We start from the raw sequence: 17,459 nt of genomic DNA, 5'->3' as shown, positions 1-17,459 counted from the left end.
GCGCCCAATGTCATGCTGGCCTGGGGCAGAGCCAAGGAATGCATCATGTGGATGCCACACCCTGATTCCGTTCCCAGGCCGGCCTTTCCCATTGGTCTGCACAGACCCTAAGAAAACATCTTATTTTGCTTAGCTGGCAACAAATGTTGTTTACAGTAGTATATATGATGCTTTAATTTAGATCTTTGATGGCACATGCTTAAAAGATATTTCTACATGTACTTCTTTAATTTAATCTGGAATTATTAAAAATGAATTGTTTAATAAAACATTTTATTTTATACTAACTGTGTTGCTGTGCCTCATTATGGTTAAATGGAAAAGAAAAAAAAGAGAAAGTGCATGTTTTTTAAATATTTAATTTCACAATGCTTGTGGGTATACAATATTTTTTGTGTAGATGTAGAGATTTTCTGGTTTGCCAACTCTAGAACACGCAACATATAATTATCCATGGAAGAAGTAATCCGTGTCTAGATCTAAAATGCAAAATTCTAAAGACTGGCCCTGAGCTTTGTTGATGGAGATTGCAAACACCAATCAAACTGGGAATTGCAATCCCTTAAACTGAAATGGCATATTCATTGGAATCATAGGAATGCGAGGAATGAGGACATCTTCACCTTTGAAAAGTCCTGTCAAGATGGTTGCTGCAATGACGTCACTCATTAATTTTTTTACTGCAAATCACGTGCCATTGCAAAGCTTTGGCTGGTTGATACTGTGCAACATGATAATTGGAATGCTGATTTTCAATTGCAGTACATGTGGTGGCATCACTGGCAGATCAAGTGAATTAAAAAATTCTGTTGGATAATTAACTGCTTCATCTGCTTCCACAACAGTGTCGACTAACTTGTATGTGACTGCCTCGCTTTGAATGTTAGACTGAATAATATTGTTGAGTTCATAGACGTCTTTGTTCTTGGCCGCAAGAATAGCTCGTTCACTCAACCAATCATGATTCTTATAATTGGTTTGAATATTGGGAAATACTTTTCCAACCAATTCTTCTTTTGACATCACTAAATTGCAGAAGTTATGAGGCAATGAAATTCGTGCTGAGGTCACATCAATAGGCATCTTTCCGTTCCCAGTTTCCAGCAATTGATGTGAGAATATTTCAGCTGATCGATCATTTTGCAGGTGGACACACATATTTGTAGTTAATTTTAACGTCTTTTCATGTCGCCACAAAGTGGAGTATTTCAGGCAAGCATTTATTTTGTCCACTGGTGTCGACTGAGGAATTACGGTTAATATTTGTCTGAAATCTGCAAGCAATATGAATGTGTTCCTAATGGTCTGATGTTTCCACCAAACCTTGCAATGATTGGTGTTGCTGTTACGTCCAACAGATGGCCCTGTTTTTTTATTTTTTAAAAAAAACATATTTTTACTTGTCACAGGTGTGACATCTATATAAAAGTAAGTATATAAAAACATACTAGGTATATAAAAACATGTGTGTATTCAAATGGAACATTGTGTCAAAATTTCAAAGCAATTGGTGAAGAACTTTCGGAGATTTAAGATTTTGAACTAACGAATATTATATATTGATTTGAGAAAGGTAATTATTGTTGCATTACTTATTCTTGCAATTTAAAATAAAAGTAACACTTACACATTTTGAACTTTTCATTTTTTTCTACAAGACTTCTGTTTTTCTTAATTTAAATTAGCAATACAGTGGTTCCCCCCCCCCCCGCATAAGCCAAAAAATGCGTAAGCTTGAGTCCTGTTCGATTGAACGGGGCTTGTGCTTGTAGTGAAGGAGAGTGTGTGCGCCACAGGCACATGCACCATTCACTCTCCCATCGCGCGGCTTCCACGTAAGCTGGAAGCCGCATATGGGGCGCCCGCCTATAGCGCAGGTGCACTGTATTAGGTGGAGAAGAGTTGTAAATAATTAGCCTTGCAAGTAATTAGCCTTGCACAAAATAGCCTGACATTGGCAGTACTTTCAGACAGTCTGTAAAGAGCTTTTCATTCATTCAGGCAGGCAAGACTTTGGCTTTTAACCAGATAGGTATTGTATTTCTTTTACTGTGTTTTCAAATAGTATTTTATGTCTGATACACTTTTATGGATTGTATATATTAATACTATTTCACTCTAGTCCACCTGAACTCCTATTGGTGGTGAAAGATGGAATACAATTTAAATAAATACATTTATTTCTTCTACTTTTTTAACCTTTAAATTAGATTTGTACAAGGTAGCCCTTCAGACAGAGGACACTGTCTCTCTAAAGCATGATGACTCTGATCTGGGCTCCTTCTGGATAATGCCAGTAAGTATGAACACAGGAGAGACCTGAATCTGCTGTATATGCCATTACTTGACCATATAAATAGACCATGTGAAATCCATACCTTCTCTACTGTTGTTTACCAAAAGGTTAATGAATGGTAGAACTGTTTGGTTGAAGGTGTTCACTTCTGGGAGGTGGAGGAAGGCAAGGTTCATACCGTGGCGTAAAGGTGAGCTGTTGTTATGTGCCTTCAGGTACACTCTGATTATAGTGACTATACAATAGATTTTCTTGGCAACATTTCTTCAGAGGAGATTGGCCACACTCTTCCTTCTAGGGTTGCCATAATTCTCTACTAAAAACTGGGACAAAATGTAGGACAAAAATTAGACCAAAATATAGGACAATTGTAGGATAAAATTTAGCCCAAAATGTAGGACATTTAAAAAAATAGAGGACCTTAAATGTCCTACATTTTGGGCTAAATTTTATCCCACAATTGTCCTATATTTTGGTCAAAATTTTGTCCTACATTTTGTCCCGGTTTTTAGTAGAGAATTATGGCAACTCTACCTCTAACAAACATGTTGTCCTTTAGGAATGAAGTCCATTGTCAAACTGATTCCTAAGAGAATAAGAAAAGGACACAGGTGCACATGTGTTGAACATGCCCTGGTGGCGCAGTGGTTAAATGCCAGTTTTGCAGCCATAAGGTTGTGAGTTCGATCCTGAGGGGCTCTCAGATCCACTCAGCCTTCCATCCTTTCGCAGGTCGGTAAAATGAGTTCCCAGCTCAATTGGGGGCAATTGGCTTACACATTGTAAACTGCTTAGAGATGGCTTAGTTCAGTATGAAGCAGTACAGAAATGTAAATGCTATTGCTATTGCTAACATTTCCAGCTTTTGGTTGGAGGTAATTATTTAAACTGGGGCAATCCCAAAATATTTTGTTCCCTGAGACAAAAGTGCCACCTTCCCATACTACTGAAGTCAAGGTGCATTTGACCACTGGCCAGTTAAGTTGTCTTGGCACTGGGGCAGAAAATGTCACAAGTGCTCTTTACCATTTTCAGAAAGCAAACAAATAAGCAAAACAACACAGTCAAAATAAGTTAAATAACAAATAATGTGCTACCTTTTCATTATACCCAAAATCTGCTCCCTGGAGAGAGATTGCCTCATCATCATGCCCAATGGTAGGGCTGATCATAGTTCAAATAACTAGTTTGCATTATTGGGTGGGAAAGGGAGTAGCCCCCATAAACACATCAGTTATGTGCCTTTCAGAAGGATTTTTTCTCTGACCTAAAAATCAAGAAATTGAGACATACTAAGATGGTATAACTAGCAGAGTGTAATGATGCAGAAAGGAGTACCAATTTGCCATTCTTGGATTCTCAGAATTACCCATTTCTTTCTCAGACAGATATAACAATATTGTAAAACTGCACAGTACTTTCATTCTCAATCCTCTGTAGAAAGGCACTGTTTCCCCATTTAGTTATGAGGTTACATGAGGTAGCAATATAGCATAATAAGATACTTTTCCTTGCCTACACTTGGTTACTTCTACAACAAAGTATTCTATGTCTGTCCCCCCCCCCAAAAAAAACACCTGATCTGGTTTATTTGGGAAATTAAAAATATTACCTTTGGGAGGGGTATGTGTAGAATTAACATTAGTACTGTTCATTTGACACAATCCTGGTCTGGCAAATACACAAACTCTGCAAATCATAGCAACAGAATGGACAGCATGGCAACAACAGCTGCTGGTGCAGCAATGAAAAGAGAGCAGGGGAAACTAAAATGTGGGTTTATAGAAGGGGAAATGGGAGGAAAGGAGAGGAAGATGACCAGGAAGGGAGCCACACAAAAAACTGTGCCATTAAAATTATTTATGGTAAGTAGTGGAATACTCTATTTATCACTTTATGTTAAATAATATAGGTATTACAATAAGTCCACTATGGTTCTTAATATAGGTGAAGATTCTGACTCCTATTTAAAGAAACTGGGACACAGGGTTATTTTAAGCTACATTTTTACTAGTATATACTGTTCTCTCCCACTTCTGATCAGAAGATGGCATAGTTTGTACTCTGTTGGTAACCAATGCCACGATGGGGCACATTGCTTTAGACTCCAGTTGCCATCAACTCCTTCCTTGTCTTTCATTCCTGTTCAGGGTGTAAATGCACATTTAATCTTCCAATAATGTGTGAGTGAGATGCATTTGCAGGCCAGGCTCTCTCATTTAGTTCTGATGTCTGAACCCACACGTGTGCTATTCTGAAATAAAGGAAAAGGATGAGTGTAAGAAAACAGACACAGCAAGAGCAGCCTGGAACCACAGTAACGAAGACCAACAAACTGAAACTGAGGCCCAATTAAACAGAGGTTTTGTGACTGGCTGGTTAATCTGTTCATGTGTACTGTGTTCAATCTGGACTGGATAAGGTTACAGCTATGACTCTTGCTTTATAATTATAAAGTGATCCTATCTCATATTGGAAGCTAAACAGGTTCAATTCTGGTTAGTACTTGGATGGGAGACCACCAACAAATACCATGTGTTATAGGCTATACTTCAGAGGAAGGAACTGACAAAATCACCTCTGAGTATTCCTTACCTAAGAAAACCCTATGAAATTAATGTAGTGGCCATAAATTGACAAGCAACTTGAAACACACACACACACACACACACAGCTAGCCTTTGTGTCAATTTGTGCTTATTGTCAGCTTAGAAGACACAGCCATCTGTGATTTTTTTCACACAGAGCCAGCCTGGTCACAGTTCCATGCTGATTGTCAGGAATGACTACAGTAAGGTACTGTATGTTAAACCAGTGTAATGTGATCAGAACACCAGTGGAAATTGTGTGACCCTTTAGATGTAGTGGAGCTGCAACTTGAAGCAGCCCTGGCCAGCACAGACAATGATGACAAATGCTGGGAGTTGTAGTTCCACAACATCTAGAGGGTTGCACAATTTCCACATTGGGATTAGAATGCTAGACTATCATGTAGGAGATCAAAGTACTGGTGCCAGAGGTAGCTCTCCTATGAAGTGGATGAGTCTCTTGTCTCCAGCAGTGGATGGGATGGGGCAGCAAATCGTATACCCGGGTCTGAAAGGGTGCCCCCTGCCCTGCACATTACTGTCTGTGAACCATCAAAAACAGTTCATTGACTTACTCTGATAAATCCTCAAAGTGAGGTTACTGGGGGCAGGGGGAAGGAACTATCTGTAGTTACATTTTCTGTAGTGACATTTTCTAAAGTAGGGTATTAGCCAGCATTCTATGAACATACGTGGTTGTTTGTTTGTTTGTCATTTTACTCATAATACTTCAATTTAAGTAAGAAGATACGTTCAGAGTGAGACACAGGCTGCATCTACACTACAATATTAATGCTGTTTGACACTACCTTAACTGCTAGTGCTATGGGATTTGCAATTCTGTGAGATATTTAGCCTTTTCTGTCAGAGAGCTCTGGTGCCACAACTACAAATCCAAGGATTCTTTAGGATGGAACCATTTCAGTTAAAGCAGTGTAAAACTGCATTAATTCAGTGTGGCAGCAGTAACAGAGGGAAAGGGGGTGCAAAGTTTAAGGGACCTGCTGTACTGCAAAGGGGGAAGGCCAGTATATGTCCTCTGCCTTAGACAGTGGGTCATTTTCTGATTATTCTGTCTGATGTATATCTTTGAAGCCATGGGCAGTTTAGGGCAACAGGTCATGAATAACAAACTACACATATATATCGTTATATCAATGCGCTATGCACTGAGAGCAGCTTTGGAGGTAGTTTAGTGGTAACCAGAGAGTTGTGCAGTGGTGCAGACCACTTATCCAGAGAAATCTGCCTGGTACCAATATTGTTGCTCTTTCTGCATCAAGATGTTTTTATTCTCCCAGGTCTTTCATGTGTGTTAATATATATTTCATTATTAATGTATCTTTACTGTCTTATCTGCATATTTCAATCTTGCTTTTGAATATCACCCTGGAAGCTCTGCTGGTATCTAATTGCACACCAATTAGTGATGTAGCATGTGGTGTTAAAATTTGTCACTCTGCTAGCTGCCCACACACTGTTAATTCTACTGACAGGTGTCTACATCTGTTCCCAAATCTTTTAAGTGTAGGTAAATGTGAGTCAGGGGTATATTTAAGCATGTCTGTATTGACAATGAAAAGGAATAAACAGCTCCTAGTGCAAGGTTTCTGAAGAAAAGGTGGAACAAATATGTTCTATTCCTCAAAATGTCTGAAATTAGCAAAAGAAGAACATAATATTTCAGTCCTCATGTTATTTCCACATGACATTTCTGTGCTTTGTATTACAATATGTAGAATACAAAGATATCACATCTAGAAGCAAAGTAAAGAAAGCATTATTTAATTTTGTTCTGAGGTAAGCTGTGATCTCATCTGTTCCCAGATTTATAATTTTTTGTATAGATTATGGATTTACAATTGTCAAAAAACAGATTGCCACAATAGCCACTCTTTCCTGTGCTGACAGGAAACAAGTTCCAGGTAAGAAAGGCTGTAGTTGTAAGAAGCAGTTACAAGTAAGTCAAACCAGAGTTTTCCCAGGTTGAAGGGAAGTGCAGCAGTGAGGTATCAACTGTTCCAGAATCCATCAGTCATCCTAACCAATGCCACAAGAAAAAGACAAAGAGATGTATATCATAAGCAAGTCCATATGTCAAGAATTCAAATCAATGCTTTAACAGGAAGTGGACAAAACCAGGCAAAGCAAACAGCTGCTGTGGGATTTATAGCCCCCTTCACATTGAGGCATCAGGTGCTTCATTGCTCAGTGAAGATGCGTTGGCTTCTTCACTACTATTCCTTGCCATGATGATGTTCCACAAATAATGGGGGGTGTCTCTTCATTGTCCCTCAGATTTCAATGATTGAGGTGGGGGCTGTTAGCATATCCTACACCCCTCTTGCTGAATATTTTCATATCTGATATCTAGCATCAGGTATGTTTTTGACAGTTCACAATGACCTTTGGAACACTAGGAAGTTTCAGATGAGAAAGGCACGCTGGTGCAAGGACATGTGGAAGACCTAAATAATACTACAGTAAACACAGAATAGGTTTGCTGATCACTCCATCTTCCCTCAGGATTTCCATATATCCTCTTGTAGAAGAGATTAAACAGTTGTAGTCAAAGCAGTTAAAGATCATACCTCCACCTCACCAAAGGCTGTGTCCCCATTCATTTTTCCTGTCTGACTATCCAGAGGTTGTCTCGAATCCTATCAAAGTTTTGTCACTCCTCATTTAAAGCCATCAGTCGTTCCGGAGTCCTTTTGTCAATTCCATGAGAAACCCATCAGGTATTTGTTTTACCATGTGAAGATGGTAAGTACCCTCAAGGGCACAAAACTGGGTACAAATATCTGCCTCACACACGGCCAATTTGCTGCTACAGACGGGGCTCTATTCCATAGACCAAAGCTTCACTCTCTGTATAGCCCCTAGACCAGGGGTCGGCAACCCCCGGCCCACGGGCCGGACCCAGCCCGGCGAGGCGGCAGGACCGGCCCTAGCCCAGTCCTGCCGCCGATTGCCACCGACACCAGGTGGTACCGTGGCGGCGGCAGCGGGAAGGAGGCCGAGGAGGGCAGGTCACAGACGGCCTCCATGGCCAAGGAGGCGGAGGAGGAACGCACAGAGGCAGGCACGGTGGCAACAGCGTGCACAGTGCACCGACGCCGACCACTGGCGGCTTCCTGTAGCCCTGCGCGCGCCTGCAGGGCTGTGCACAGGGCTAAATAGGAGGAGTTTCTCCTCCTGGGGCTGGGGTCCTCTTCGTCCTTCCTTCCCTTCCCACGGCTGCCAGACAGCCGCGGGGAGGGAAGGAAGGGGGCGGGGGTCCACCTCGTCCTTCCTTCCCTTCCCGCGGCTGCCAGACAGCCGTGGGGAGGGAAAGAAGGGGGCGCGGGTCCTTCCTTCCCTTCCCGCAGCTGCCATTGTGGTTGCCGGGCTCCAACAGGGCTCCGGTGGCCGCCCTTCCCTTCGGCCGAAGGGAAGAGCTGAAGGGAAGGGCCTGGGACGGGTGCCCAAGCCCTTCTCTTTGGCCTCCTTCCCCTTCGGCCGAAAGGGCCCCTTGGAGCTCGTTCAGCCGAAGGAAGGGACCAAGGAGGAGAGGGCGGGCACATGCCTCCTCCTCCCCGCGGGGCTTCGTCAGGCCTGAGGTGTCCTTCGGAGGACACCTCAGGCCTGACAAAGCCTCGAGGAAAGGAGCAGGGGCCGCTGGCCTCCTCCTCCTCCCCGTGGGGCTTTGGCAGACCTGAGGTGTCCTTCGGAGGACACCTCAGGCTGGGCAAAGCCCCGAGGAAAGGAGCAGGGGCCGTGCGCCTGTTGCTCCTGCCCCTCACGGGCCCTTACTGGTCCACAGCTGTCTCTGAGAGGCAGCTGGGGGCCAAGGAAGGGCAGGAGGAGCAGGCGCGCGCCTGTCACCCCCTCTCCCAATCCCCCCCATTTCTGGCTGTCTCTCAGACAGCTGGAGGTTGGGAAAGGGAACAGAGAAAGCCCCGCCCCCCGGAGGGTAGAAGCTCCACCCCCGGCACGCAGCCCCGCCCCTGGAGTGTGGGAGCTCCCCCCGGCTTTGGCCCCCCAGTTGTCTGAGGGACAGCAACCCGGCTCCCGGCTCAAAAAGGTTGCCTACCCCGCCCTAGACTGTCTAAGCCACTCTCCGTTATCTGCGGAACCCTCTCTTCAGGACTGGTAATTTTCACCCTCTCTAATTCCTGATTTCTTGCTATCCAACCTTTTACACCTTTCTTTCTGTTAGCCTTGTATAATTCTTAAGGCTGCATTGGTTTTGTGTATCTGTGTGCACCTTTGCACATTTCTGAATAAAACTCATTTAATTGAAACAGGGGTCTCTTTGCAGGTAGTACTGGTATACACAGATGAAAAGATCCCCTAGAGTTACCCACCTCTCGCAGGGCTCCTTTTGAGATGTAATTTCCTCAAAATACCAAGGAAATGCTGTCACTGTTGGTGGAGACCCCAAGTCCACCCCACCTTTTGGGGTAACAGGGCTTACCCTGCTCATGTTGCATCTGCCATAGTTTTTTGTGGGTGTTTCGAGCTATGTTGCCATGTTCTATAAGAGTTTATTCCTGACGTTTTGCCAGCATCTGTGGTTGGCATCTTCACAGAAAGATGGATATAGGTAGTTATGGAAGGAGCTACACAAGGTCCTGAAGTGCAATGATATATTACTGAATACTAAAGGTCTGTCCATAGGTCTGTTTCTGGAGTCTCCCAGGATGACCAGATGTCCTAACTGCAAAGGAGGACAAGGGGCTGCAAAATGTAGGGTATTCAAGAAAAATGGAGGACATGTCCAAATATATGCTAAAAATACTCATATAAATTCATGCTTCGTAGTCATGCTGAAAATGGAGGACATTTTGGAATTCCTCCTGGACAGAATACAAAAATGTAGGACATGTTCTGGAAAGGGAGGAACAAGTCTGGTCACCCTGAGCAAAAAACACGTAATTACATGAAACGATTCCACACATCACACAAAACCCGCCATTAAAGTGGTCGCAAAGAAGCATTAAGATTCAAGATTTCAGCGACAATGCATTTCCGATATCACTTTATTTGCACAATTGTGTGTGATAATCATTCGCTCAATTACTCATCATTTTTGTTTTATTTGCAGGATGCTTTAAATGTGCTTTAATCTCTCTTTAATGCCAAAATTAGCCTGTGATAAAACTCCTCAGAAAGGTCATGCTACCAATTTCAACCTTTCACTTGTTCTCAAAGGTGCTACAAGAACAGGGTGACCAGATGTCCTAACTGCGAGGACAAGGCATGGCAAAATGTAGGACCTTCAAGAAAAATGGAGGACATTCCAAAATCAACGCTGATGACGCTCCTAGAAATATTAAATTAATGTTTCTTAGTCCTGCTCAAAATGAAAGACACCTGGGCAGAAGGCTGAAATGTAGGCCATGTCCTGGAAAGGAGGACCATGTCTGGTTACCTTGGACATGAGAAAACACTGACGTGGCGAATTTGGAGACATGAGCAGATGTCCTCATGGCAAAGGAAGGAAAGGCACTGTAAAATGTAGGACAGCCAAGAAAAATGCAGGACATGACCAAATAAAAGCTGAAATCACTCATAGAAATACAAATCAATGCTTCTTAGTCATGCTCAAAACAGAGGACCTTTTAGAATTCCTCCTGGATAGGAGGCTGAAATGTAGGACATGGAAAAGGAAGAACAAGTCATAGAAATATTAAATCCATGCTTCTGCTTAAAATGGAGGACGTTTTGAAGTTTCTCCTGGGCAGAAGGGAAAAATGTAGGGCAGTTCCTGGAAAAAGGAGGACCAAGTCTGCTCATCCTGAGCTGAAAACCCTCACAGAAATGTTAAATTTATGCATCTGCTCAAAATGGAGGGCCTTTTGTAACTCCTCCTGGACAGAAGGCTGAAATGCAAGGCATGTTCTGGAAAAGGAGGAACAAATCTGGCCACCCTGAGCTCAAAACCCTCAATGTTAAATCCATGCTTCTGCTCAAAATGGAGGACATTTGGGCCAGGTCCTGGAAAAGGAGGACCAAGTCTGCTCTGTCCCTGCAGAAGAAGAGGAGGAGGAGGAAACAAATGTCCCTCCAGGGCCACTGAGGGAGAGGATGAAGGGAGGAAACGCTTTCTAGCCAGGCTTCCTGGGCCTGGAAGTGACGCCTCCTTCCAATGGCGCCGCCTCCCTCACGAGGGAGAAGAAGAAGAAGAAGAAGAAGAAGAAGAAGGCCAAGGAGGGACGCCTTTGCAGGCTGACTGGGGTGAGTAGTTGGGACTCTGCTTTGGGGCCTGCTTTTGCTCCCTCTCTTTCTGTCTTTCTGTGTCATATTTCCTTCATGGCTTCTTAGGGACAGGTTTCCTGCTTTCTGCCCTTCCTCCCTTTGCCAGAATTTTTAAAAGGGAGAGAGAGGGGGGAAAGTTAGGACTAAATAAATAAATAAATTAGTTTGTCTTTGTTCCAAAACACACTGCAGAAATAATGGGGTTTGACACCACTTGAACTGCCATGGGTCCATGCTAGGCACCTGTGGTGCCACAACCAACTACCATTCCCAGAATTCCCTAGCATGGACCCATGGCAGTTCAAGTGGTGTCAAGGCCCATTATTTCTGCAGTGTGGATGTACTGTCTCAGCTTTCACTGTCAGGAAGTTCCTCCTAATCCTGAGGTGGAATCTCTTTTCCTGGAGCTTCCATCCATTGCTCCACATCCTATTCTCTGGAGCAGCAGAAAACAAGCTTGCCCCATCCTCAGTGTGACATCCCTTCAAGTATTTAATCAGGGCTATCATATCAACTCTTTAACTTTTGCAAAAGTGCCACCTATTATGCCCAGGGTGGCCACAGGTCCTCCTCTTTCAAGAACATGCCCTACCATTTCCACCTTCTCCTGTCCAGGAGGGATTCCAAAACTTCTTCCATTTTGAGCAGGACTAAGACACATGCATTTACATCTCGGTGAGGGCTTTTAGTTTTCCCCTCATGCCCTCCATTTTTCTTGTATGTCCTCCATTTCTGCAGTGCCTTTGCAGTTATGATGACCTCTGGTCAACCTGATATATTATATCCTATATTCTCTCTCTCTCTCTCTTAATAGTACAGGGCCTGAAGTTCAGCAGCCAAACTGGAGAAAGACAGCACCTCTTCTCAGACCAATCTAGGGTCCAAAACACACTCCAGAAACAATTCAGTTTGAGATCACTTTTAACGGTCCTGGCTCAATGCTAGGGAATTCTGGGAACTGTAGTTTTGTGAGACATTTAGCCCTGCTGCCACAATAAACTACAATTCCCAGGATTCCCAAGCATTCAGCCAGGGCAGTTAAAGCAAAGCTGTGGTGCCTGCTCCACCAAATGACCACTCCCAGAATTCCATAGCATTGAGCCAGGGCAGTTAAAGTGGTGTCGAAAGAGATTATTTCTGCAGTGTGGATGCAGCCTAAGCTGTCCTAACACACACTTGTATATGTGACTGCTGGTTCCGTATATAATACCCACAATCTTTCCAACCAGCCTTTGTGAAGATTTATGTTTTCGGGTCTTTTTCAAGCCCTGTGAACCGCAGATGACATTTCCCTGCTCCCTCCTGCACTGAATTCTTAGATTGTTCTTTTTTGTTTTGCTTACTGGAAGAAAGGAAAATTTAGATTTAACTGGAGGTTTATTGCGCTAGGGTTAGGGTAGATGCCCTTTTGCAGAAAGCAGAAAGAATAGATGAAATACTAAAGCAATGATGAGCTTGCTTGCCTCACTTAACGCAGTGGAACATTTCAGCCCAAATCCCTTGAACGTCAGGGAAATTTATTTAATGACTTACTGCTTATCCAGGGGGGTTTGTGCAGTGTTGGAGAAATAAATTTGTACTGCTCGTGTGAGACAGAATGTGTGACAGAAATTTCGTTAAAGTGGATTTTTCATGTACCAATCACTTGATGGAGTTTATCAGACAGGGGAATTGGAAGTATAATCCGATGGCAATCTGAACGCAATCATGGGGTTTAACTGCCATACGCAAATTCGGGCAGCGGCATGCTATTTTCGGGTAATGGAAAGCCAGTTCAAACTCAATGTGCATTCACGTAATTGTGCTAAACTAGCGACTTTAAGTGAATGCGTTCTGACCCCACTTTCTTTTCATTCAAATTTAAGAGAAATTCCTCCCGTTTGATAAACTCCGAAGTATCAGTTGAGTGATTAGCCTGGAATATGGGATGGAAGAAGTTTGTCTCTCTGTGTGACAACTGCAAATATACAGCATTTTACCTTTCTTGGAAACTTGATGCCTGGGACGCAGCTGGGCTCTGCTGTATTTCGTTCGGTTTGCATAATTGCAAAAATCATGAGGATCTCACAAGATCCAGCATAGCTATGTTTTTACACTGTGGGACGATGGCACAAGAATATACTGAACGTGGGTTGGATAAAACTTCTGCTGTATTTTAAAGAGGGAGAGAGGTACAGTTTTGCCTTATCAAGAGATAATTTGCTCCACATAGAGCTGCCAAGTTCCTATTTGACCTGAAGATCATGATCATCTTTGGAGACTTCCCAGTATTAGATGGGAGATGTGCATTTAAGGTTGTACTTGCAGTTACAAAAAAGGAATGGAGAAAGGAAGTTATGGGACAAGGAACTCACATGCCTATAAAAGCCCATGCATTAACATGAAGGACATAAAAGCCCTGGAAGAAAGTCTAAAATTTCAGGAAACCCTGACAACAAAGTATTGGACTGCACAAAGCAATTCTGTGGCATCGATTACAAATTTCCTCCATTCAGTTTGATTTGGTATAACTTTGGGGAAAAACGTAACATCTCTGAGCAGGGCTTGGTTTGCTGCAGGGTCAGTGGATGGAAGGATGGATTTTAAATATATCAACCTGCTTGTTCTATGGCAGTGATGGCGAACCTATGGCACGCGTGCCAGAGGTGGCACTCAGAGCCCTCTCTGTGGGCACATGTGCTGTCGCCCCAGCACAGAGTTTGTTACTAGAAAGCCAGAGGGACATGGCACTTCGCAATCAATAAGTGGGTGTTGGGTTGCAGTTTGGGCAGTCGGCTTCTAAAAGGTTCACCATCACTGTTCTATGGCCTTGGTCCTTGCTTGCCTGTGCAAGCAAAAGTGAGGGCTACAGGATAAGGGCAGGTTATTAAGAGTAATGTTACAAGAAGAGGTTGGGCAATAAGGTGGTTGTTGATCTTCACGACCAACTTGTGTGTTTGTTTGTTTATGCAATCACTTTTATTCTACACTGTATCAGTCTGGAATAATTTATATTGAAAACAATGTAAAAATTCTAAAGGGAACCAGTGTACCATAGTGGTTTGAGCATTGGGCTACGACTCTGGAAATGGGGATTCAATTCCCAGCTCGGCCATGAAACCCCCTGGGTGGCCTTGGGCAGGTCACATGCTCTCAGCTTCAGAGGAAGGCAATGGCAAACCTCTGAATAAATCTTGCCAAGAAAACCCTATAATACATTCGCCTTAGGGTTGCTGTAAGTTGAAGGTACACAACAGCAACAACAACAACAATTCTAAAAATTGGGACAACAATTAAAACAAGTGTAAAAGATGTTGGACATGTTGGATTGCAAAGAAGCATCTTTTTTTGTTTTGCAAATAGATGTTAAATTTCTTGGACTTTGAGAATCTCCCAGTGACCAGATGGCCAGAAGGAGGAGGTTCCAGCCTGCAAATAATGCCCCTCCATACCATCTGAACTGAGAACAAAAACAGCAACATGCAGGCCCATGACTAACATCTTCAATTTTTTCCTCCTGTCTGGTTTTTAACACCTTGCTTGATAAAGAAGCCAGTGGACCTTCAAAAGCTTGCAACATGTAATTGTGCATTGTGGTTGGCCCAATAAAGCTATCATTGGGCCCAAACAGACAGGCGAAAATAAAGATGCTTTGGGTCACTTTGGAGGTATACTATTTAAATGATGCATGCGTCTGAAGAGGCCAGAAGCCATGTCAAAGCCACGCTCCAGTCCTAAGGACTGGAGTGCAGCTTTGGTGCAGCTTCTGGACTCTTAAGTTGTGTGTCATTTAAACAGCATACCCCCAAAGTGACCCAAAGCAGCTTTATTTTGCCCTGTCTGTTTGGGCCCATTGCTTGGTGGATTTTTGATTTGCTCTATGGCCACCCACGGCTACCCCTGAAATTTTAAAAGAGATGCTGCTGCTGATTTTATTGATTTCCCCCAGTAATAGGACTCAAATTATCTAATGCAATACAGATGAAAACCTATGCAAAAACATTGATAAAAAGTATAAAGTTAAACTGAAAACAATTCAGCAACATGTAATATTGAAGCCAGTAAAATCTGTTAAAAGTCCCTGTGAAAAAATCAACAAAATAGCACCACACACCAACAAAAGCCGATAAATCATTTTCTAAAAGTCTGTTTGAATACAAATGTTTTCACCAGTGCAGATTTGGGTGACATACTGTAATTAGAAGGTTCCAGTGATGCCTCTGAGGCGTGGGGGGGGGGGGGGAGCAGCCCAGGGGTTCCATGGGCACACCTGCCCCCCAACACCCCAAACTCTAGGGAGCATGGGAGGCTGTTGTTTTACAACATTTTTGCCCTTCCCTGACTATTTTAGGTACAGGAAAGGACTATTAAAAATAGGAAGTGAACCAGAAGTGATTTCAAAGTTTTAGAAAAGGTCTCTCCTGACTAGGGTTGCCATAAGTGAGGACCTCCAAACCGGGACAAATGTAGGACAAATGCAGGACAACATTTTCAAATGTAGGACACATTTTTTTTAAAAATGGAGGACACGCAAAAAAATTGAGGCTTTTTTAGAAATGTTAATATAAATCCATGTTTCTTAGGCATGATCAAAATGGAGGACATTTTGACATTATTCGTAGACAGATCATGGAAATGTACTTCCCTTTCTAGCCAACCCCCTCTCCCCATTCCAAACAGCACATTTGAGCATTGAACATGGCTTTATTTTAACATTGCCTCTTGCATATTTCAGAGGCTTATTCCACAAACAAACCCTTTGGTCAAGGGACTTTGGTTTTTCTTCATTTTGACTTGTTTTGTCTGTATTCCTCCCCACTAAATAAAGGAGACATGAAATGGAGTTAATGGGTACAAGTTGTTAAACAAAAAAGTCTTGTGAGGCTCTGTAGGCAAGAGGTGCACCATGTTAAGAACTGCATTAAGCACACTTAGGCTGCTGCCACACTGCTTTCACTCTCATCACTCCATCCTATGGAATCCTGGGATTTGTAGTTTGTTGTGGTGCCAAGGCTGGGCTTTGAAATCTCAGGCATAAGAGAGGCAAAAGGCTTGGGCTGCATCTACACTGGAGAAATAATCTGGTTTGAGACCACATTAACTGTCTTGGCTGAATGCTATGGAATTCTGGGAATGGTGGTTTGTTCCAGCACCACAGCAGAATGGCAGTTAACCCCTGGAAAGCTCTCTGACCAAGGTGACCAATGCCCTCACCCCAAAATGTAGGGCACCCAAGCAAAAAAATGTAAATAAAAGCTAAAAACACCCATGTAATTATAAATCCATGCTTCTTAGCCATGATCCAAATGGAGGACATTTTGAAATTTGACAGAAGAGGACATGTCCTGGAAAAGGAGGAGGATGCCTGGTCACCTTGTCTCTGGTCCAAAATACACTGCAGAAATAAAACAATGCTGGACTGAAATGCCCAGAGTTCCTCACCAAAGCTGCATCCACACTGAGGAAATAATCCAGTTTGAGAGTGACTTAACTGTCCTGGGTTAGTGCTGGGGAATGCTGGGAATTGTAGTACATTGTGGCCCCAGAGCTATCTCTGACAGGGAGTCCCATAACCCTCCAAACGTAGTTGAACTGCAGTGCCCAGAATGCCTCCCCAGGTGCATCCACACTGAGGAAATGGTCCAGTTTGAGACTGCTCAGTGCTGGGGAATCCTGGGAATTGTAGTCTATTGTGGCCTCAGAGCCATGACTGACAGAGAAGTCTCAATGTCTCCCAAACACTCGCATTCCCAGGATTCCCTAGCACTGAGTTAAAGCAGTCTCAAAGTGGGTTATTATTCCTGCAGTGTGTGTGAGAGATATAAAAGCTAGGGACAGGATTCATTTGGAGGATCTCTGTGTCCAAAACACACTGCTTGGACTGCCAGGGCTCAGTGCTATGGAATCCTGGGAATTGTAGTTTATTGTGGCACCAAATGCCTCACAGACCCCAGAATTCCAGAGCATTGAGCTTTGGCAGTTAAAGGGGTCTCAAAGTGCAGAGGGGGGGGGGGGAGAAAAGCCAGGGAGTGTGAATGAGCTCTGAGAGGAGGAGGAGAAGGAGGAGGAGGAGGAGGGAGGGAGCCAAGGGAAGTGGCCAGGACCACCAGAGGAGCCCCTGCTTTTCCTCATCATCGCAGCCTTCTCACTGCTGGCAAGAGGCTCTGCCCCCAGCCAGGCAACGCCTCCATTCAGTCTCCTTTTGTCAAAACAGCTCTGGTGCCACAAGAAACTACAATTCCCAGAATCCCATAGCACTGAGCCATGGATGTTTAAGGGGGGGGGTCAAACTATTTCTGCAGCCTTTGCTACCCCAAAGCCTTCTATTATTTACCAGCAACTTGCAAGGCAAA

At 43.5% G+C, this 17,459-nt stretch overlaps 1 pseudogene; it reads right to left on the bottom strand.

The window, feature by feature from the left end:
- Nucleotides 1-540: 540 nt before the first annotated feature.
- Nucleotides 541-1,170, bottom strand: LOC149314750 (uncharacterized; annotated as a pseudogene).
- Nucleotides 1,171-17,459: the final 16,289 nt, after the last annotated feature.

Source organism: Sceloporus occidentalis, unplaced genomic scaffold (assembly GCF_023333645.1).
Source record: "Sceloporus occidentalis isolate IW3139 unplaced genomic scaffold, rSceOcc1.0.p SCAF_4, whole genome shotgun sequence".
Taxonomy (NCBI): domain Eukaryota; kingdom Metazoa; phylum Chordata; class Lepidosauria; order Squamata; family Phrynosomatidae; genus Sceloporus; species Sceloporus occidentalis.
The sequence above is the reverse complement of the archived record's forward strand: the minus strand, read 5'-3'. Positions and strand labels throughout refer to the sequence as shown.